General features: G+C 40.6%; 3 non-coding genes across 3 annotated transcripts; 2 read left to right on the forward strand and 1 right to left on the reverse strand.

Annotated features, from left to right (window-relative positions):
• Positions 1 to 23,110: 23,110 nt before the first annotated feature.
• On the forward strand, positions 23,111 to 23,201 carry TRNAY-GUA (transfer RNA tyrosine (anticodon GUA)). Its single transcript is given in 2 exon segments — positions 23,111 to 23,147; positions 23,166 to 23,201. It is a non-coding gene; the product is annotated as a tRNA-Tyr (tRNA).
• Positions 23,202 to 23,895: 694 nt separating this feature from the next.
• On the forward strand, positions 23,896 to 23,967 carry TRNAE-UUC (transfer RNA glutamic acid (anticodon UUC)). The gene has a single exon. It is a non-coding gene; the product is annotated as a tRNA-Glu (tRNA).
• Positions 23,968 to 24,147: 180 nt separating this feature from the next.
• On the reverse strand, positions 24,148 to 24,219 carry TRNAE-CUC (transfer RNA glutamic acid (anticodon CUC)). Its single transcript has one exon. It is a non-coding gene; the product is annotated as a tRNA-Glu (tRNA).
• Between the last annotated feature and the right edge of the window lie 546 nt (positions 24,220 to 24,765).

The following is a 24,765-nucleotide window of genomic DNA, read 5'->3' on the forward strand; positions in this document are numbered from 1 at the left end:
TACAGAAGAAAAAAATTTTGAGAGGGACTATGTGGAACATGCATGTCCACGCATACTACCAGATATACAAATATCAGAAAAAGTAATACAGGAGGAGTTAAGTAAATTAGACAGAGGAATAGCAAATGGTCCTGATGAAATTTCATGTTGGGTGCTACGAGAATGTGCAAAGGAGTTAAGTAAACCATTATTTTTAATTTTCAAGAAATCCTTGAGTCAAGGTAAACTACCTGATATTTGGAAGAAAGCAAATATTGTCCCCTTATTCAAGAAAGGGAATAGACAAAATCCACTCAACTACCGACCAGTATCACTGACCAGTGTTGTAAGCAAGGTATTAGGAAAGCATATAATTAAAGCTTGGGTAAATCATCTAGAAGAACACAATATGATAACAGAAAGACAGTTTGGTTTCAGAAAAGGAAAATCATGTGTTACTAATCTGTTGAGCTACTATGACAGAGTAACAGACACAATACAGGAAAGAGAAGGATGGGTGGACAGTATCTATTTAGATTTCAAGAAAGCATTTGATGCAGTACCACACCAAAGACTTTTATGGAAACTGTACCATCAAGGAGGAATTCGAGGCAAACTGTTTTGTTGGATGCAAGATTTTCTCAAAACAAGAGAAATGAGAACAGTACTTAGAGGAAACTACTCATCATGGAAAGAAGTGACTAGTGGAGTACCATTGGGCTCAGTGCTGGCACCAATCATGTTTTTAGTGTATATAAATGATATAGACAGTAACACTGAAAATGAAAGCTGTCTAAATATGTTTGCAGATGATGCAAAAATACTAAGGAAAATTACTAACACAGACTCTTGTAAAGAGCTACAAGAAGAATTAAATAAACTTCATGAATGGAGTAATACATGGCAAATGGAATTCAATGTGGACAAGTGTCATGTAATCAAGTTTGGTAAAAGTGGAAAAAGATCTGATTGGGATTATACATTAGGAAATAAAACCCTACACACATCAGAAAGAGAGAAGGACCTAGGTGTGATTATCAATAACAGACTATCTCCGGCTGATCACATCAGTGAGAAGGTACGGAACATGTATACACTGCTTGCAAATATGAGAATAGCATTCACATACATAAATGAAGACATGCTAAGAAGGATAATAACATCATTCATCAGACCAACCCTGGAGTATGCATCAGTAGTCTGGAGTCCTCATTTCAAAAAACACGTGGACAAGATTGAAAAAGTTCAAAGGGCCGCTACAAGATGGATACCAAGCTTAAGGGATGTAAGCTACGAAGAAAGACTAAATAAACTGAATCTACCAACACTACAGGATAGAAGGAAAAGAGGTGACATGATAATGCTACATAAATGCATATCAGGGAAGGAGAAAATAGACATAAATGATTACTTAACATATGGGGAAGCATCAGCAAGAGGACACTGCAAAAAACTGCATAAGAAGAGAGGTGATAAAGACGTGAGGAAATTCAGTTTCCCAAACAGAGCAATTGATCAGTGAAATGCACTGCCGAATGAAATAGTGTGTGCCAAAACAATTCACAAATCTAAGGATATGTACGATAAATATGGTTTAAGACACGGGACAGTACGAGCTTGACTCATTCCTGTAAAGATACAATTAGGTAAGAACACACACACACACACACACACTGAGGGATTCAAGCTGGACGGACGTGTGACGCCGGCGCTCCATGCCGAATCATCACGGCCAGTGGCATTACCTAAATTTGTATCTTTGTATGAGTCAAGCTCAGTGCCAGGTTAGACTAAATGATTGTTCATTATCAAAAGGAAAAAAATAATAAGTTTAAACAAAGACTTGTTCAAAAGGAAATAGACTACAACACGGAGATTGTAAGTATATGCTTTGCACTTTAAGTATTGCAAAATGGATACATACTTTAATAAAGCAAATTTGGAAAAGAAAAGTGATAAAGGTAAAAAGCAAAATGATGATTTCTACCAAGAACTGGTTGAAGTAGAGACTCACAATAGACTGGTTGAACGTGTAAACAAACTAGAAATGGCTTTCAAAAATGAAATTGATGAAATAAAGAAGCAGATGCACTTGCAAAAGGAAGAAATAGAAAAACTAGGAAGGGAGGCCAATAAGAAAGACACAACCATCAGTGAACTAACAGTGGAATTGAGTACACTTAGGAAGAAAATGAGTGAAATGGCAAGTACAGTAGTCAATCACGAGAGTGTTATGGAAGAGTTCAAAAATGACACAGAGACAATTAGGCAAGTTAGCAGTCTTATTGACCAGAGCAGTGATATTGAGGAGAAGATAACACAAGTGAATGAAGCTGTGCAAAGCTACAAAAATGATGTAGAAACCACGTATGCTGAAATGGTGAAAGTAAAGAAAGACTTAGAAACAAGGGTGGAGGAAAAAAGCATTAAAAAGGAGGTGAAAAGAATAATCCAAAACAATCCAAAGTTAGTCATAGATTCAGTAGATAGCAACAAATCAATAGTAATCACTGGTATAGAAGAGGAAGAAGTTAAAAACAAGATCACAAGAGACAAAAAGGAGATGACAAATGTAATGAACTTACTGAAAGAAGTATCAGAGAAAATCTGTAGTAAAGACATAGAGGAACACAAAAGGTTAGGGAAATACGAGAAAAGCAAGACAAGACCTCTAAAGATGACTTTCCAGAGTGTAAACACTGTGGAAGAGATCATAAAAAATGCAAAGAATCTCATGGAAAAAGAGGAGTTCAAAAATGTATGGATAAAAAGATGCCTAACACAAGAGGAACTGGAATTACTGAAAGAGAAAAGGGAGGAAGCAAAAACAAAAATTGAGGGAAGATCAGAAGAGGAGAAGAAGATTTTTTATTTTTACAAAGTAATAGGATTGCAGGTACGAAAGTGGTACACAAACAGGATGGAAGAAAAAGGAGGAAGGTAGCAGAACCATGTCATGACAAGTATATAAACAAGATAATAAAGTTGATGTACTCTAATGTGGATGGAATGGTATCTAAATTACTAGAGATGAATGATTATGTCAGAGAAAATGAACCACAAATAATATGCCTAACTGAAACAAAATTAACACCAAGGATATCCAATGATATACTAAACTTAGAGGAATACAATATATGGAGAAGAGACAGAAATTTAAAAAAAGGAGGAGGAATTATAATATTAACTAAGAAAATTCTAAAAGTCAAGGAAATAAAACTAGATATACCATCACAAGTAGAACTGATTGCAGTAGAGATCGACACATCTGAAGGTAAAGTAATTGTAGCCAATTTGTACATGCCACCCAGATCAAACACATGGGAAAGAGACGAATATGAGGACCTGGCAGAGAGTACAATTCAGAGTATAAGATCATTGCTACATAAAATGGAAGAGAAATCGGAAAGAATTATACTAACTGGGGACTTGAATACAAATATAAATTGGAATACTCTAGATATAAATAGCCAAGAAAGCTGTTGGGACCAAAAGCTCCTGGATCTCGTACAAGAGTTTTTCTTAACGCAACATGTGAGGGAAACCACCAGAAAAAGAGGACTTGATGTACCTTCAGTGCTAGATCTAATATTTACTAGGCAAGAAAATGATATTGACAGTTTAATATATCACCCTCCACTCGGCAAAAGCGATCATGCAGTACTAAATTATAACTTCAGGATAGCATATGACATAGTAAACAGCAATGACAGTTACAAAAAGAGCCTAAACTATAAAAAGGGAAATTATCAAGACCTAAAGAAGTATTCTTAGAAGTTGATTGGGAAATTGAGCTTAGAGGACAAGATTTAAATGCTGTATATAAAAAATTTTGTGAATTTTATGAAATAGGAGTCCAGAAGTACATCCCACAGCACAAAGAAGCAGATAAGAAAATACAGAAATGGTTCAATACAGAATGTAAAAAATCAAAAGAAAGAAGAGATTTGTTGTGGAATAGATACAGAAGACACAATAGTGAAAGGGCGTATAATAATTACAAACAGGCAAGAAACGACTATACAAGAATAAGGAGGGAAGCCCAAAAACAGTTTGAGGATATAATAAATAAAAGTAGTGATCAACCAAAGCTGTTTTACAGCTATATCAGAAGCAAAACCAAAGTAAAAGATATAATACAATCCATTACGGACGAGGGAATCACTTATACACAAGAGAATGATATTTGTGAAGCACTAAATAAGAATTTCCAATTAGTTTTTACAGAAGAACAAAATTTTGAGAGGGACTATGTGGAACACGCATGTCCACACATACTACCAGATATACAAATAGCAGAAAAAGTAATACAGGAGGAATTGAGTGGATTAGACAGAGGAAAAGCAAGTGGTCCTGATGAAATTTCATGTTGGGTATTACGAGAATGTGCAAAGGAGTTAAGTAAACCATTATTTATAATTTTCAAGAAATCCTTGAGTCAAGGTAAACTACCTGATATTTGGAAAAAAGCAAATATTGTCCCCTTATTCAAGAAAGGAAATAGACAAAATCCACTCAACTACCGACCAGTATCACTGATCAGTGTTGTAAGCAAGGTATTAGAAAAACTTATAAGAAAAGCTTGGGTAAATCATCTAGAAGAACACAGTATGATAACAGAAAGACAGTTTGGTTTCAGAAAAGGAAAATCATGTGTTACTAATCTGTTGAGCTACTATGACAGAGTAACAAACACAATACAGGAAAGAGAAGGATGGGTGGACAGTATCTATTTAGATTTCAAGAAAGCTTTTGACACAGTACCACACCAAAGACTTTTATGGAAACTGTACCATCAAGGAGGAATTCGAGGCAAACTGTTTTGTTGGATGCAAGACTTTCTCATAAAAAGAGAAATGAGGACAGTACTTAGAGGAAACTACTCATCATGGAAAGAAGTGACTAGTGGAGTACCACAGGGTTCAGTGCTGGCACCAATCATGTTTTTAGTGTATATAAATGATATAAACAGTAACACTGGAAATGAGAGCTATATGAACATGTTTGCAGATGATGCAAAAATACAAAGGAGAATTACTAACACAGACTCTTGTAGGGAGCTACAAGAAGAATTAAACAAACTTCATGAATGGAGTAATACATGGCAAATGGAATTCAATGTGGACAAGTGTCATGTAATCAAGTTTGGTAAAAGTGGAAAAAGACCTGATTGGGATTATAAGTTAGGAAATAAAACCCTATACACATCAGAAAGAGAGAAAGACCTAGGTGTGATTATCAATAACAAACTATCTCCAGCTGACCACATCAGCGAGAAGGTACGGAACATGTATACACTGCTTGCAAATATGAGAATAGCATTCACATACATAAATGAAGACATGCTAAGAAGGATAATAACATCATTCATTAGACCAACCCTGGAATATGCATCAGTAGTCTGGAGTCCTCATCTCAAAAAGCATATAGACAAGATTGAAAAAGTTCAAAGGGCCGCTACAAGATGGATACCAAGCTTAAGGGACCTAAGCTATGAAGAAAGACTAAATAAACTGAATCTACCAACACTACAGGAGAGAAAGAAAAGAGATGACATGATAATGCTATATAAGTGCATATCAGGAAAGGAGAAAATAGACATAAATGATTACTTAACATATGGAGAAGCATCAGCAAGAGGACACTGCAAAAAACTGCATAAGAAGAGAGGTGATAAAGACGTAAGGAAATTTAGTTTCCCAAACAGAGCAATTGATCAATGGAATGCACTACCGAATGAAATAGTGTGTGCCAAAACAATTCACAAATTTAAGGATATGTACGATAAATATGGTTTAAGACACGGGACAGTACGAGCTTGACTCATTCCTGTAAAGATAAAATTAGGTAAGACCAATTGGGTAAGAACACACACACACACACACACACACACACACACACACACACACACACACACACACACACCAGTACTGGTGTACTGTATCACAATCTTTATGTTTTTACAATGTAATGAAAAACAGGCAAAGTACAGAATTGGCTAGATTACGACTGAAAAATGCTAAAGCGCCACAGACGCAGGATAAGATCATAATAACAAATGCTACAGTGTAAAAATGAAAACTAAGCCAATTACCATGTATTTTATGGCTAGCTATAACAGCACTATGGAAGGAATATAAAAAAAGCTCGTGGCTGAACAACAGGAAAAGGCAGGAAATTTTAGCTGCTAGCACTAAACCAGCCAAGTTGGCAACACTTAACAGCTGACGAAAACAACGAAGGCCTCTCTCTCTTTCTCGTCATTAGAGTGCAATGGTATATTAAGTTTTTCGAGAAAAGTGATGGAAGCTGAAATTCCAGACTTTTGGAGAATTTTTAAAATTCCTCCCGGACGAAGATTTTGACACCTTAATACCGGTACAGGACAAGTCCGGGAAAATCTGGACGTATGGCAACCCTACATAATAACAATGTGATTTAAACAGCTGTGGTGAAAGTTTCCTGAACGGTATATTAATTACGGTATCCTTTCGCCTACCGCGTAGTCGTTTGACTGAAAACTGTAGAAAAGCTTAAAAATGTCAATAATTTCGAAGTCCTGCCAAAAATTTTCACCAAAGGGGATTAATGGGGAATTTTAATGTGATAGTGGACAGGTTTTTGCATCAGATGACACCAGAAAAGCTTTGATAGGATTTTTTTCCAACTTCTACCCTTTTTCAGCCAGACTATACATATCTATCACAAGACAAACATACGAGTACAGTACCGGTGTATGTATGTATTATTATTTTTTCTGCCTAGCTCTAAGAATTATATGGGATACAGTTAACCAGTAATATGAATAAAACGTCATAGGTTGCTGCAATACAGGTATATAATACATTTTTTCAATTTTCTTATAACCTCCTTGACCTAATGTATTTAATTGTAATAGTAAAGATAAAACTGAGGTCGGTGGAAAGAGCGCATTTATGAAAATAATGTACATTTCGCCAACATAAATTATATAAGCACATTTTGTGCAGTACAAAAGTGTCGTTATCTATCAGCTATTAACAGTTCTAGGTAACTACACATATCTTTATATACCGTACATACTTTTATAATTATTTACTACTGATTTTTAAATACAATCAACAATGCCAACTGCTTTCTTACTTTAGCACCAGTAGCTTCCTCTGTGATGGATTTCTTCAGTGTGATGTACCCTGATAATACCGTAGCATTGTGATACCAGTGTTATTAGCTACGGTAATTTGTAAACAGAATTGTGCTCAGTGGAGGTGCCTAACAGATATTTTCTGTATGGCAATACCATGTGAGGTACAGTTGTAGAAATAATGACATTGGCTGATGTTTTAAGTATTCTCTCTCTCTCGTCTTGGAACACTTATTTTTTTGGAATTTTGTTTTACATGCAATGCGAATGTCGTGCATGTTGCACGAATGCAATAAAGTTTTTTTTTTCAGTAATTGTATTAGCAATAAGATTTATTTCTTAAACTGTGACATGTAATGCCACCTCTCTCCTGTGAATTTCTGTGCCCATTTTTGCATCCGTAAGCTGCACAGCGAACCGTGGCATCTTATTTTTTGAACTCATCGGCTAATTTCAAAAGGTGCAGGTTTCAGGGGTGGTGTTTCAACATGGCTGCTACTACGTCAGTGCCGCCCTGGCAGTGGACCAACAAACTACGCAGCACAACCCATGAGATAGCCCCTTCATGTTACAGATCTTAGTGGCATTGTACCTAATGCCGCGTTTTCGTGAGGCTTTTAGACCGGTATTGACCAGTTTATACCGGTCTTATTGCTGTTTTGGCGAGACAAATAGACCGTTACAGACAGGTCCAAAGCAGTCTTGCCCCACAAGCTAGCCTAGGCGAGACCGGTCTGCGCACAAACGTATGCGCATCAGCAGCAGCCGAGAAGGAGGCGAGGAGTGTCCATGGCAGGGTGTAAACATCGATGGTCAACAGTGGCGGTCTTGGGAATAAAGTTTGTTTTAACCCGCCCCATCCCGACCACTTTTTCACCACTGGTACCCCCCAATCCCGACCATTTTTGGACCCAAATTTTTTTTGCTAAAACTTTCGCTTTTGGTCAGAAACAATGGTCAATCACCAAGAAAGTGTTCACCGGGGTCCATAAGTGGCCTAAACAGGTATACCTTAGTTACACCTGGTACCGTGTTCTGTGTAGGTGGTCTGAGGCTCTAACATTTTCTATGGTATTATAAGTCTGGGAAACCAATGAAAGTAAGTAGATATGTATTTATTACAAACATAAAAACATGTGATACAAGAGTAAATTAGATTTTATACAAAAATAGAGTTGAAATAAGCATTGTACCATCGTGCGAACCAAGCGAAATCGGCCAGACTGGTCACAATGAATCACTAACATTGCTGAATCATGATAAATATCATTTTTTCTACTTACATAATACATCTTCAATAACATTATACTATTTTACATTTTATTGAACTGTTTTTACGTATTTACAGGCCTTTCGATAACATTTAGTAATGTTAGCGCTTATTTACGTAGTGAGTGAACTTGCTGTGACTAGTTTCAACTCGTATTGTGTTTTTTCAACTTACATAATACTTTCCTAATAACATTATACACTTTTCCACTTTTGAGAACTGTTTTGAGATAGTTTCAGGCCTTACGTAAATATTTAGCGTAATAATAGCGCATAATAACACAGACGGTGAAGTCGCTATGACTATTATTTCAACTTACAACCTATTTTTGTACTTATATAATACTTCTCCACTAACATTACACATGTTTCCACTTGATATAATTGCTATCACATAATTGGAGACCTTACTATTCTACTGAGCGTCATATTATCGCATATTTACACTGAGTGTTATCGCGATATCTATTGTTTCATCTTATACTAGTATTCAACTTGTAAATTACTTTCCTACTAACATTACACCCGTTTCCACTTTATATTCTTGCTATCACATATTTACTGATCAGAGTGTTAGACTGAGCGTCATATTTTCGCAGATTTACACAGTGGGTGTAGTTTTGATATCACTTCATTCAACTTACACTATTTCTCAATTTATACATTACTTTCCTGCAAACATTACACCCGTTTCAACTTTATATAAGACTTAGCACATACTGACTGGCCTTACCATTATACTGAGCGTCATATCGCCATCCCACACAGTTTCAGTAGTGTAGGAAATCATGGTACTCTCTGAAACATGGCTGAAGGCACAACGCAACATTGCAGTCTACACACTCGTACCTTGTGTCTTTTCTCTGAGTGGCTGGTCTGACTGTCGAGTGCTTGCATACATGGCAGCGGCACTGGGATTTACAACGGTTTGGTTCAGAAGGGATTGTGCTAGGATAGTGTCGTCCTGGAGGCGTAGGGGAGTCTGGGCAGCCATGGGGGTGCGGGTGCGGTGTGTGGGTCTGTCCTGGGCATGCCTGGCGATTATTTCACGTGCCAGCTCCCTCACAAACCCCTCAAAGGTCTCTGATACTCCCATTGTCATGGCGTGCTGGTAGTGTGCGTTCAGGACCGTGATGTCGAGCAAGTGGAAAAAGAGCTTTTTGTACCACTTCATCGTGGTCCTGGCACAGTCAACACTGGAAATCATCGAGTCTGACTGATCCACTTGCCTCATGTTCAGATTATAGTCCAGTACAGACTCGGGTTTCCAGACATTGCGCCTCCTCTCGCTACGGTGATCAATGGAGTCTGTGCGGTGCATCAGGGGGCTGTGTACAGTTGATAGGAGGCAAACTTCCCTGTTGTGGTTCCACAGGGTGGCAAGGATGTTATTTGCCTGGAAGAAAACCACCTCGTTCTTGTCAAGTTTCCTCCCTATCTTGACCATATGGCGACGGTTTCTCTTGACTGTACCACAGACTCCGGTGTCGTGTTGGTGGAGGAACCTAGTGAGAAGAGGGCTAGTGTACCAGTTGTCCAGGTACAACACATGACCACGATGAAAGTACTCCTCTATCAGTCTTCACCATGGCCCCTGAGAGTCCTATACTACGATCTTCTGTTATATCTGTCTGTGCGCCCGTGTACAAGACTGTCTTGCACATAACCAGTCTTACAGTCACACATAACAAAGATCTTGAACCCGAAACGGTGTCTCTTGCTGGGTATGTACTGGCGAAAGGAAATATTGCCTCTCCAAAAACACAAGACTCGTCTATGACGAGGTCTCTATAAGGATAAAATGAGGAGCGGAACATTTCCCATAAATGATCAAATACAAGCCTAATTCTCCTCATTTTATCAGTGTTATTAGCATTAGCTGGATCTTCTGCATCAAAAAAGTGGAGGTGGCCGAGAATCTGCTGAAATCTATTACGACTCATCACCTTTCCAAAGAAAGGTGTGATGGTCATTGGGTCAGTGGTCCAGTATGCAGGTATTTGATTTTTTCTTACAACACCCATCAAGGGAACCAGGGCAAAAAATAAAAACATCTCAGAAATTGTCACAGGATAGTCATATTGCTGGGAATGCCTGCTCGTTGTTCCCAAACGTTCACTTTCACGGCGCTGTGTTCGTGAAAATATGTTTGTCTGTTCCACTATGCGCCTCACAAACGCCTCCCCAAAGAACAGGTGGAAGAAATCCACCCTAGTGGAACCCGAATGTACACCTGGAGCCATGCAACCAGACTGCCACTCCTCAGTGAAAGGGTGAATGATGGGAGTAAAATTACTCCCATCTTCCCAGTTCCACGAGACACCACCGTCTCCAGCCACGTCCCCATCGTCACCTTCGTCAGGGTGGGGAGGTGAGGGTGGTGGGGGAGGTTGGGGAGGTGGAGAGCGGCGCCTTTCATCACTTGCACTTCTCTTCCCTCTCCCTTTTCCTTTACCCTTTCCCTTCCCTTTCCTTCCTTTCCCCACATCCTGGGGCTGTGGGGAGGAAGTTTGGGAATATTGTGGGGCGAAAGACGTGCTGGGGAGTGGCTCCACCTCCTCTCCCCTAGGCCTATGTGCACCATGTGCTCGTGCTGCCTCCCTCACACCACTTTCCCTTTCACCCCGCACTCCCGCCACACCACTTTCCCTTTCACCCCACGCTCCCGCCACACCACTTTCCCTTTCACCTCCGCACTCCCACCACACCACTTTCGCCTTCCCCAGACAAAACACTAGGACCATACCTTATTTGCCTTCTCGCCCAACCTTCTGGTCCTCGGGGTGAGATTTTTTCCTTCCCCAACCACGAGGCAACATCACGTCCTAAGCCGCCGTCATCGTCATTGTCCTCATCCTCGTCCTCATCAGAATCTCTCTCTAGGGGATGGAGAGAGGTCCGTGCAGGTGGTTTGGGTGCAGGCTGGCCTTCCCTTGCCTTACGATATGTCACATACCGCTTTTTCCAGGGCGAAGGGACCTCATCACTGCTTGTTATTTCCTCCTCAGGCTGGACGTAATCTCGATCCACCACATCATCATCAAGTGGAGAATCACTATCTCCAGTGAAGGCATCCAAGGCGGATTGTATTTCGTCGTCTGAGAGACCTTTACGTGCCATGTCTGACCTGGGTCACTGCTAACAGGTGAGTGACCGAGACAAGGGCGAGCGCGGGTCATGCGGGGTCTGGGACGCAGCCCGCCTGGCGGCAGGTAGGGGAGGCTTGGGTAGGTGGGTGAATCGAAAATCTCGCACGAATTTTGAAAATTGTGGAAATTATGAACCTTGCAATTGCAGGACGTTAAAGTACGTCGACGGGATTGGCAGTGACAAAACGTGAGGACATGGAAGAATGTCGACGGGACGCCGCCGGTTAAATTACATTTTTAATGCTAGCAGAAGCCCTTGATCATCCAAGTAGGGAACCAAATAAATCTCACCATGAAGTAGAGGCTTTGTATTACTATAGATCGCGCGAAACAAGATTATTAAAGCATTAATGACCGAGATAAAAATCGAGGGGAAGCATGAAATTTATATAATCAGCACTACTCCCCGACATTTGTTTACATTCTTCTAGGCCACGCCCAGTCACTCTTGCAGCCAATAGCAGGCTCGGATAGGATCGGACCGACATAGCCTGTTCTTGCGATCACTTAGTCCAGAAACCAGTCCAAAGTGGCTGCGAAAATGCGGCTTAAGTCTACTAATACCAAGTCGGTTCACTTTCCATCAGGGCACAGGGAGGCAGGCTTGTGTGTGACGTTAGTTGGCTTAAGTAACAGAAAATGCATAAAAGGGCAGACTCAAACATTTTAAATAAGGGAAAGCAAATAAGGGGAAGAAGTGCTGACTCGTTTAACCCTCTAACATGACAGTAGGTTCCCTCACACCCCTACACTTTCCTTCACACATTTCAGTCCCTTCCCTCACTTCAGACTGAAGAAATGTGTCATGATCCGGTGAGTTGAGTATACATCCACTCACCACCATGGTCAGGAGTCAACTGAACTGGAGTTGCGTGCCAGTCGACGTCACGCCGATACTCCGCCTCATGTGCTAGCTTGGAGCTGTTTTAGAAGTGATCTGACTTGTTATTAGTAGACTTAGGTATTGTACCTTCTTATGCTCATACTTTTCACTGGATAATATAATATTAATTTTGCTGTAGTATCTCTGGAGTTATCTCAGTTTATTGTAGAGTCCCAGACAGGTGTGTTTGAAGTTAACTTTCGTGACTAGTAAGGCTTTGAGGGCTGGGACTCTTAGTTGCGATTTTTCAGATATCCACAGATTGTTCATCTGGGAGAAAACACGTTCGGTAGGTGAATTTGTTCCAGGAAGACATAGAATGAGCTGAACTGATTTTAACATGCTGATAAGCAATACCTCTGCCCTTAATGTGGGTGAACATTTCTACCCAGTTATTATAAGGACCTTGAATGCACTGATTATATTTATAATTTGTCTCCCAAGACTTACGCCATTGCTAGTTGCGGCCAGTTGGGGAGGAGGAGGAGTTGGCATCTCAGCTCTTACAGTGATGTATATTGCTACTGTTAGGTCTTGATCATGCAGTCCCCGTCATGGTACAGTATACAAAATGAGGCTCTGAGGATTGTGGTAGGTTGTTCCAAGGAAAAAAAAAAGGGGTAATGAAGGCTGAATTGGAACTACCACCTGCAGTATTGTAATTAAGGTGTGTGAAATTGCGTCGCGTACAGTTGTCAGAGTGATTACATGGGTCTGAATACACAGATACTCCTTACTGTGCTTTCACAGCAGTGATAGTTTGTTTCCAAGTACATACCTTGGTTTTGATGTGCAAACTTTAGTGCCATTTGTGCGTACTCGTAGTATTAATTTAGTTCGGACATCACATCAGGCCACCTGGAGTCCTCGTCAAGTAAGAGTTGATATTGAGAATGCCTAAGCCCAAGGATCACTGGCTGCTTTGTGAACACATCTTTCTTCATGGAAAAATTGGAGACAGTATCTCACCAGTCTGTCCACATGTATCGGTGCTGTGACGGGTCTGTCGATGGAACCAAGTCTGGGTGTGATTATGAATCTCCCAGACAGTACTTGTACATTATGATCTCAAAAAGACTCCCTGACTGTCTTTCTACAAGGGCAGAACTATATTCTGTTGAAGAGTGACTTGATTGTGTAATATCGTTATCAACCCGCGGCGTCCCGTCGGCGTGAGCTAACGTCCACACGTTTTGTCACTGCCAATCCCGTTGACGTTCATAAACGCGAATCAGTTGCAAGGTCCCTAATTTGCACAATTTTAAATTTTTGCGAGTGATTTCTGTTAAGTATACACGGGACACCTTCCTCTACAAGATGCCAGGCAGGGACAATGCCTTACCCCGAATGACCTCCTCCCCCCTGCACACCATTGTCTCAGCAATTCACCTGTTACCAGTGACCTGGCCAGTAAAGCCATGTCATGCCACGGTACGAAATTCAGGGCCAGAGTGATTCCCCAATCGATGACAATGTGGAGGACAAACGTTACATAGCATTAGAGGAAGAAACAGTCAGAAATGATGATTAGGTAATGTCGCCAAAAAAGATCAGGTATGTTGATGTGTTTCATGAGTGAAACAATGCTTATATTTTCTATATTACTGTGTGAAAACCAATATTCTCTCGTACTTCATATAAATTCGTACCAAATAAATAAATAAATACCGTTTATGAGTGGTGTGGAATGGTTACACTCCCATAGAACTTGTTTTCTTTGGAGCCAGCTTGATAGAAAACACAGTAAAGTGAGGAGGTACTGCTACCTGTATCGAGTACTTTAAACCTCAGGTGAGCAATTTCCCTATGATTTTTCGATGTTTCTCACCAAATGCGGAGGTTTGGGCCAAATTTTTTTTTTTTTTCCAAAAATGGTCGGGATTGGGGTGAGTCAGTAGTGGAAAAGTCGTCGGGATGGGGCGGGTTAATGGATGTTTATTTCTTTTTAAATCAGGGAACTCTATATGAATTACTGTCTAATACTCTGCAGACTGTATTATAGTCATCTGTCCGTCAACCATCCGATGTTTTGGAAGCACAGCTGATAAAGTCCACTTTACATGGATTCCTTCTCTTATTGGGATACGCTTCAGTGAAAGGCTGACTATTTAGCTTATAGCTCAGATTCTGTATTCCCCTGATATTAATGCAGAATATAGCATTACTTCTGTCATGAGTACCGTACGATAAACTCTCTTGCTAGTCGTGATATTACTAGACAGCTTCGTGCTAGCAAAGAAAATGGTAGTAATAGCTGTCTTAACTATGTGAGCGTGTCTCAGAATACTCAGATAACATGTGACCGGGGAGGTGGACTTGTCGTTGTTGTTATAAATGAGACTGAGACTTTGTTATAAGCAGAGTTTTAATGTAACAAAGAAAATTTACTCAACCAACTTTTGTAGGTATTGGTTGGTGGGGGCTCCCACCATCCATCCACTTAGTGTAGCGGTACTTTGTTTTTAGGGTAGCTGTACATAGAGTGGCAAGCCAATGATTTCCTGTAAACCAGGAAATCGTTGACAATGCTGGATGGTAACCTTATAACTAACCAACACTTGCTCCCTACGTTACAAGTTGGTTGGCGGAGGGAACTAAAAATACGAACAAGAAGCCTAGGACCAGGACTGACCATCAAGAGATGGCTAAGGACCGACCAAAGGACATGGTACGGATTGCGACATGGATTGTAAGGAGTGCAGATGATGAGCTGAAAGAGAGAGAGAGAGATTGTCCGCATGCTTGAGGGTGCAAAAGTGGATGTATGTGTATTAACTGAAACTAAATGAAGAGGTGAGAGTGTGAGGGAATGGGAGTATGGATGGGGTATATGCGTGGGAGTGGGTGCGAATGAGAGGGCAAAAAGAGTGTATATTGTTGTATGCAAGAGATGGAAGGAGAATATAAGAAAGTATGGATCAGTTGGCTCAAAGATTGTATGAGTAGGATTGAAAGTTTGACTACAAAGTGTGGGTGATTGTGTGTAAGCGCCAATGCAAGATCGTGCAAGCAGAGTGAAAGAAGAGTTCTGGACAAATGTGGAAGCGTGCATGGAAAAGTTTGAAACGAATGAGAGAGTGTTTTTGATTGGAGACAGGAATGGGACAGTAGGGAATGTGAAGGTGGATGGAGTAGCTAGTGAGTGGGGTGTGCCTGCAGAAGTGGATGAGAATGACAGTGCTCTAGTGGACATTTGTGCCGGGAGGGGGTTGGTGATAGCCAGTACCCTCTTCAGACACAAAATGATCCACAGGTATACGTGGCAGGTGATGAGAAGGGTGGGTGGTGAACTGAGTGAACAGAAGGCAATGATTGATTATGTGTGGATGATAGAATAAGAAGGTGTGTAATGGATGCAAAAGCGTATAGAGGTTGGGGGAGTGGGCTTTCTGACAACCACTTGATGGTGGTGAAAGTCAGGGTTCAAATGAAATAGAGGAATAGAAGAAGGGAAGGACAGGGGGAAGTAGTTTGTACAAGGAGTGTGGAAAGGTTACAAGAGGATAGAAAAAGGGAGAATATAAGAAGTGGAGGAGCGATTGGGTAAATATGATTTGGAACAGATGGGGGACGTGGAAGGTGTGTGCGAAATTTTGCAGCATGTGAGGTGGTGTGTGGGGTGAAAAGAAGTCGAAAGTGGGTGCAAGGAACAGCATGGTGGTATGAAGAGGTGAGACAGGCTGTGACACAAAAGAAGAAAGCATATAGTGAGTAGATGAGAAACGGGTGTGGAGGTAGTTGAGAGATGGAAGAGAGTGTTATATGTAGAGAGGTGAGATGATTGGAAAGAGAGAGTAAGAAGGGATTGGATGGGGGATTTGGAAGAAATTTGAGTGTAAAATGGAGGGAATGTAAAAAAATATTCTGGAAAGAGGTAAAGAGAGTTAGACAGGGTGTTAAAGAAGTTAATCAGGGAGTAAAAGATAAAAATGGTAGATTACTGTAGTGGAGAAGGGAGAAAAGATGAGCAGATGGAGAGAACACAACGGAATTGTTGAACATAGAGAATGAAAGTAATGCGAGTATAAGTGGGTGGGGAATGGCTGGAAGATGGAGCGATGTGAGAAGAGAGCTAGGAAAAAACCAGTAGGATGGAAGTTGTGGAAGCAATGAAGTCAAAATGGGGAAAGCCCCAGGTATTGATGGAGTGTGTGGTGAAATGCTGAAGCATAGGAGAGAGATAGTAGTAGACTGGATGTGGAAGATGTGCAGATTGGCCTGGGAGGAAGGTAAAGTCGTGGAAGATTGGAGGTCAGGTATAATTATTCCTCTGTACGACGGAAAAGGGGAAAAAGAAGTGTGTGGTAATCACAGGGGCATTAGTGATCTTAGTGTAATAGGAAAAGCATATGGTAAGATAGTTATTGACAGAGTTAGAGAAACAGCAGAGGAATTAGTTGGAAAAGAACAGGGAGGTTCTAGGAAGGGAAGAGGTTGTGTAGATCAGATATTCATTCTTAGGTCTTTAGTGGAAAAGTTCGTAGAGAAGGGAAAGAAGTTGTACCTGTATGCGGCCTTCATGGGTTTGGAGAAAGCATATGACAGGGTGGATAGACAAGGATTGTGGAAAGTATTAAGAAGATATGGAGTAAATGGGACGTGGTTGAATGCTGTGATGAGTATGTATGAGGGTGCTAAGGCTGCGGTTCGTGTGGACAGTGAAGTAAGTGAATTTTTCTATTTGAAGATTGGATTGAAACAGGGATGTGTCATGTCTCCATGGTTGTGCAATCTGTATATGGATGGGGTTATAAAAGAGATACAAGGTAGGTCAGTGGATGTTGGAGCAGCCCTAATGAGAGAGGGCAGTGTGTGGAAACTCCCTTTACTGTTGTTTGCAGATGGTACTGTGTTAAGTGAAGACGAAGGGGAGCAGCAAGGCTTGGTGAATGAGTTTGGAAGAGTGTGTAAGAAACGGAATCTAAAGGTGAATGTAGGGAAGAGTAAAGTCATGGTCCTCGAGAGAAATGAAGTCACTGAGTGTACAGTGAGGTTGGATGAGGATGAAATGGAAAATGTAAGTGCTTTACTTGGGTAGAGTGATTAGTAAGGGTGGAAGTGAAGAAGGTGTACAGTAGTGCTTGGAAGGAAGGTTGCTGGTTCTTTGAAAGCGGTGATAAGAAACAGGAAAGTGAGCATGGGAGTGAAAAAGTTACTCCATGACAGTATTGTTATACCCACTCTAACGTATGGAAGTGAAGCTTGAACCTTGTTGGAGGGACACAAGAGTGAGAGCAGTGGAAATGAGTTATTTGAGAGGAGCATATGGAGTCACATGGAGAGACAGACTGACAAATGAAGAAGTGAAGGAGCATTGTGGTGTGGATGTGAATGTGATTGGAGGCGTTAGGAGAAACACATTGAGGTGGTTTGGCAATGTGTAGAGGATGGAGAGTGGGAGACTGACGAGGTAAGTGTATGTGAGGTGCAGGGGAGGAGAGGGAGGGGGAGGCCAAGGATGAGATTACACAGGAAAGCAAACAGCAACAGACCTTACGGTCCTTTCGAGGCTGCTTGTTACAGAGAAAACTATGACTACAAGATCTAACTCTACATGCTGAAGGATAAGGATAGTAAAGCAAGAAGGCTTCCCCCCACCACCAAACCCTCCAGGAAAAAGTGAGAAAAACCACCATGCAGAATGGAAAAACTGACATGGAAATTTTATAGGAAACACTGGAAAGGAAAAGTCACATTCTATAATACACTATCTATAAGCTACCCGATTGAGTAACCTGAAAGAGAAAGTAAACAAATGAAATAATAGTTACGGCATGACATTATAAACCGGTACATTGAGTTAATGGGAAGTCTGTGGACATAACGTGGAAGCTACACACTGCTTAGTGTGGATGTTTAGAGGTGGTACAGCAGCCTTGCCTGGCGCTTTTAAGGTAGGCAGCAGTCAATCAGGCTCTACCTCCGTTTGCTCCACTGAGACAAGGAACTCTCCCATGTGGGACAAGTACACAAGTTTCATCCTGAAGCAGTGACCCCTGGTACATTAAAGAAATCCCGATGATGGCCACTTGACTAACAGGGACCCTCAGTGATCCACAGCCCATCACAGATCGAAAGTAAGAGTAGTGACCGTTAACTCAGGGTTATCTGTGCAGATCCTAATCTGTGCTTATAGTGCTTTCTTTGCATTGGGGCGATTGAAAAATATATAAGACGGGTGTCTTAGATAAAAGGGGACTGCACAGTGCACAGTGTGGATGTGCAATGCTCAGAGTGGATGTTTAGGGGTGGTGCGGCAGCCTTCCCTGGCGCTTTTTAGGTAGGCAGCAGTCAATCAGGCAATAGCTCCGTTCACTCCACTGAGACAAGGACCTCTCCCATGTGGGACAAGTACACAAGTTTCATCCTGAAGCAGTGACTCCTGGTACATTAAAAAAATCCCGATGGTGGTCACTTGACTAACAGGGACCCTCAGTGATCCACAGCCCATCACAGGTCGAAAGTAAGAGTAGTGACCGTTAACTCAGGGTTATCTGTGCAGATCCTAATCTGTGCTTATATTGCTTTGTTTGCACTGAATAAATTGAAAATGTATAATAACGTGATGCAACACTATGTAGGACAGGTACGTTGTTTACGGGGTGTCTTTTAGACAAAAGGGGCATGAACTTACGTGTACCGTAGCTATAAAAGCAAGTTATTCGGACAGAAAAAGAGTCAGCTGAGGATTCTCGTGCAAATACTTGTCTAATTTGTTTTTGAATGTCTCAGTTGAGATACTGTTCACGGTATCTGAGGGTAATCTGTTCCAGATATTTACAACTCTGTTAAAGAAGAAGTATTTTGCTTCGTGGGATTGGAACCACTTTCCCATAATTTTGCAGCCATTACTTCTGGTTTGACTCGACCGGTCTATATCAAAATATTTATTCATGTCTAAGTTGTCATATCCCTTCATGATTTTGAAAACTTCAATAAGGTCCCATCTTAACCTGCGCTTCGTTAGGTTAAATAATTTAAGTTCTTCAAGGCGTTCCTCCTATGGTTTGTTTCTAAGTCGTGGTATCATTTTTGTGATTCTTCGCTGAATTTTCTATAGTTTTTCAATGTCCTTTCTGTAGTACGGAGACCAGAATTGCACAGAATACTCAAGATGGGGGCGCACCAGCGAGTTGTACAAGGCAAGTATGACTTTTTCCGATTTAAACTCGAAAGTTCTTCCAATAAAACCCACTAGCTTGTTTGCAATTTTAACCGCCTGGTTACACTGCTTGCTTGGTTTTAGGTCATTTGATATTATCACACCAAGATCCTTTTCATTGTCTGTACTTGATAACTGAATATTGTTCATTTTGTTATTCGCATGGACATTGTTACTTCCAATATGAAGTACTTTACATTTTTCTGTGTTGAATTTCATTTGCCATTTTTCTGCCCAGCTTGCTAAAGTATTAAGGTCATTTTGTAACTGCTGCCACTGCAATTTTGAAGTGACTTTACTGGTTATTTTAGTATCATCTGCAAATTTGGATACATTACAATTTATACCCTCATCAATATCATTTATATAGATGGAGGGATGGAGTGGAGAGGTAGGCCTATATGAGAGTGGGGTGTGTGAGCTGGGAGCAGGGTAGTGAATTGGCGAGGGACAGGGCGACATGTTTGTGGCCACCCCTTACGGGATTAAGGAATGGTAATAGATAGATAGATTTGTTAAAAAGTGCACATTTCTTTAACTATTACCTAAGTATGGTATCCATATACATTTACTCCATTACATTTGAATTACGGTGCTCCAGTACATTTGAAAATAAAAAGTACTTGCCATATTAAGTAGTGTAGTTTGACTGTGGCCACTGGCCAGTGACAGAGCACAGAAGAGTGCAAACATGATGGTACTAATCACAGTCAGCTCTTCATGTTTGGACCATTCACATGTGTTCTTTCTTTATTTGTATATATTTTGTATCTGTCGCCACGCTTCCCTCCCGCAGTATCATTGTCATCACGTGTCTGTCGCTTCATCATCATTCCGATCTCTCTCTCTCTCTCTCTCTCTCTCTCTCCACTTCTAAGGGTTGGATGAGGTAAGGTCCACAAGACAAGAAAAAAAGAAGAATAAGATAGAGTGAGAACTGATTAACAGGATCTTCAGTGAAATGGACCACACACCCATGCATTTGTCATTCATGTTCCTGGAATCCTCGTTTTACCTCACTGGCATGACGATCAGCACTTTTTAAAACAGAAGCGATTCACTTTGCCTATCAGGCAAGGTCAGTCGGACATCTCACCCCTATCGTCAGTTCATTTAGCCTACCTCGACATCATACTAACACCGGTACCGGTACCTCACTTTCTCACAGAGGCCTACGAATTTATTATACTGATCCACCATCTTCCTGGCGTACCACGCCCCCTCCCGCCTTCAGACTTTCTCACAGATACCAGTTTCATCATCCTACTTACATCTTTTCTCAACCCATCGTGCCATCTGAGCGCCTTCTTCTCAGCTTTCAAGATACTTCGTAACTCCACGTCTTTCACTAATCACATCTCTTACTCATGACTTTTCGTTCTCTTGTCGCTCTAAAATCTCACACCCATACCTTAATGTGGGCACTAAAACACCTTAATGCAATCGATCCTCTTGCAGCCTCCACACTCACATCTCTGTTTAGTATCAAGATCCTCAAAGCACCAGCCACTTTCTTCCTTGTGTTGCTCTGCTTTCCAATTCCTTTTTGCATTTACCTCTTTTCGGTTATATCAAGAAGAAAAATGCAAACTCCCTTGCCAGTTTAGATCTATCCTGTATCTCCATTTACCATCACATCACAGTGGGAATCAGCTTCTCCTTATGCACATCAGTTTTATTTTATCAACAGCCATTATCAAAACACGACACTCAGACAACAAAACTAGCGGGCCAGAAACCATGTGTTTATTATCAGCAAGCAACACTCATCTTCTTACATCAGGGTTGAGTTATTCCGTCAGTTACCAGTCATTCTCCCCCCCCCCCTTTCGCTCTTTCTTCATGACTTGTTCCTACTTCTTAGTACCTCTCTCTCTCTCTCTCTCTCTCTCTCTCTCTCTCTCTCTCTTTACTGTTAATCATTTCTACATATAACTCATCAGTGACATGCCCTCCTATTTTTCAGCCTGTACACAGCTATCCTCACGTCTCACAGTGTAACATTTTCGGCACCAAATAATTAAGTAGTTTATATCTTGAAGTTGGCTGAAAAGTTACTGGTTACATTCTGAGTACTTTGTGAACAAGATGCCTTCGTACTTTTATTTGAGTACTGTTCCACCTCATGATACTTTGACTTGAGTTGAATTTTGTAATGTAATAATACTCTAACAGAAGTACCGAAGTTGGACACGTTTAACAACCCTGGTTATAAATATTATCGGGAATTCACTAGAGATGACCCCGTTCCTTGTGCAGTTTGTGGGGCGCCAGGTTCACACACGTTACAGCACTATATCATGAAATGTCCTCTTACTGCGAAGTATAGCAACTTAGTGCGCAGTACTAATCAGCGAGATTATGTTAATTTCTGTTCTCTGTGAATATCCTGAATTTTCACCAGCGTTCTAGAAAGCACTGCATTCATTACCGTACCTGTTTAGTTACAAACACAACTAGTTATTCTAAAATCTTGTATTACTGACATATCTCGGAAAATTTAACTTTTTCAACGTTTGTCAGTATTGTACACGCTTGTATATTTACTTCGTAGACTTTGCCTTGTGCAGCTTAACCATATCAGTTAACAATATGCCTAGCTATATTATTCAGACAACTGTAAGAGTAAGCACTAGAGTGTACAAAGAAGGATATGAGAGAGAGAGAGAGGGAGCGAGCTGCAAGTGTGTAGGTGGAGGTGGGTGTTATTGTCGTTGCCTGCTGACCCCATACGACTCGGTGATAAGGCGGTGGGTTATCCTCGTCCCAGGCTATGGCAAATGCTGCGATGCATATACTTCTATGCTACTCTGGTGTTACTTGTCTCTCGTCCATAAGTGACATTATATCTTATGTTATCCATCACATTTTATCATTTTATGGTACAGGTATATACACTACGAAATGTATGCCACTTTTTTTTGTTTGCTGAAGGGCGTGTGTCAAGACCCACTACTATCTTTTGTTGTACACTGTATGCACTAATCTGTAACGACTGACTGTGTTAACTGTTTTGCTGAAGGGTGTGTGTGGCAAGACCTACCACTTCCTTTTTTTGTATCTGTATTTGTTGACCATTACAACAAACATTTAAATCAGTGATTGGTGGATGAAGAATACATGAGGTAATGGCCTGTGGTTTACCTCGTGTACTTGTATTCTGCATCCACCATTCACCAACCTCTCACAGTGTCACATGATTTCAAGCAGTCAGTTATGTTAGCCAGCTCAGTCGTCTGGTGTAGTACCTCTGGCCTATACTGCTATAAAGCTCAGTAGTTTTCTACTATTTCTGCCTCCTGAAGAAACCGTTACATGCGAATCGGAGTCTTCTCTGCATTAAAGTTGTACCGTACAAGGGGGAAATTAAGCTTTGTGGAGTCTTCAGGAGAGAATTTAAGCTAGGCTACTGTATAGTTATATGACTACACGTAGCCTTTATCGCTACGTTTGATTATAGTAATTTCAGGTAAATGCACAATATTATCGACTGTACAAACTGTGTTTGCCGACAGATTCCTAGGGGTAATGAGAGCTACGTAGTTCCTTCGATAGCTCAGTTGGTAGAGCGGTGGACTGTAGTTGGAAATCATAACAGACATCCATAGGTCACTGGTTCGAATCCGGTTCGAAGGACGTGTTTTCTATCTCCTGAGTAGCACGGGTCATTAGTTGGTGGTCTATTTTTTTCTGAAATAATGTATTAAACACCTAAGCAAAGGAAGATTATGCATCTGATACTGCAACAGTCCCATGCTTTTGGAATGTAGGTTAAAGACTGTCATAGATGGTCGTGACTGCAAGAGTTGATCATAACCGCAGTTACTTGATTTGCATTGATGGAAAATAATAGATAATTTTTGGTTATTAGTATAAAGCTAATTATTTCTAGGTGGTTATATATATATATATATATATATATATATATATATATATATATATATATATATATTTTAATCGAGGCGAAGATGTACTTGACAAGTTGGTGATGTTTGGCTTAATGCAACATATATATGAGGGAGAAATATGAGTTAGTAAATAAGTTTTGATTCACATTACCTGATATTTGAAATACAACGATGTTATTCGGACATGTTGCATTCAGCCAATCATCACCAACCTGTCAAATGCATCTTCGCCACGTTAAAAAGAAAAAAAAGAAAAAAAAAAAAAGTATACCGTCGTGGAAAACACGTCGCTGTCATGGAAAAATGTGGTAGATGGGGTGGGGAACTCGGTGTTGAGTGTAGTGATACTGAATTATATGTAAATGTTTAATGTAGGAAGTATCTATGTATTTGGAATATTGTTGGAATTTCAGTATAATATGTCCCATGTGGTCTAGTGGCTAGGATACCTGGCTTTCACCCAGGAGGCCCGGGTTCGATTCCCGGCATGGGAATTTGGTTTTATATGTATAATAAATCGCGGAAATTAATGTGATAAGAATGCATCAGTACTCCTGTCAAATTAAAAATTTATTAGTATCCCTTACCTGTGATCAGCAGTATTTGAATGGTGGTTTATATATATAGAGCACGAAGAGCCCAAATTATGAAAATCTGTATTCTTTCAAAACAACTTCCCGTGCCGGGAATCGAACCCGGGCCTCGCGGGTGAGAGCCGCGTATCCTAGCCACTAGACCACACGGGACGCGATGGACATTAATGTTCATGGAAAATTCATTTGAATTTAAGTGACGATAACTGTATTTTGCCAAGACCTACAGTATGTTAATCATTAAGGGGTAATAACTTAGTTCTCAGCAGTTTGTTTCAGTTCCACATCAAGTTTTTAAGCTATATTGGTCTGTTCGGTGGTGGATCAAAACGAGGCCTCTCTTCACAATTTTTTCCTTGGATTGAATAACTCAAAGTCAAATGGCCACCCCTTGAGGGATTGTGGCGTCTGGCAATAGATAGATAGATAGAATTTCATTTCCAGAGTAGCCCAGAAATTACCTAACCCCTTTTCAAATAATCTGACATTCCTGGCCACAACTACTGATGACGCTAGACTGTTCTTATTGACCACCCTAGTGCACAATTAATGTTTTCAAAGATTCAGTCTTGACTATTCCTTTTATATCTTCCTTTCGTGTCTCCTTGTCACAGAGTCCTCTTGAAATTTAGATAAATTGTTATGCGGGATGTTTTTAGTCCGACTCCTTGTCCTAAAAACGCTCGCGACTGAGCGGGG

Source organism: Coenobita brevimanus, chromosome 23 (genome assembly GCF_032717465.1).
Source record: "Coenobita brevimanus isolate Jiangsu-jjx chromosome 23, ASM3271746v2, whole genome shotgun sequence".
Taxonomy (NCBI): domain Eukaryota; kingdom Metazoa; phylum Arthropoda; class Malacostraca; order Decapoda; family Coenobitidae; genus Coenobita; species Coenobita brevimanus.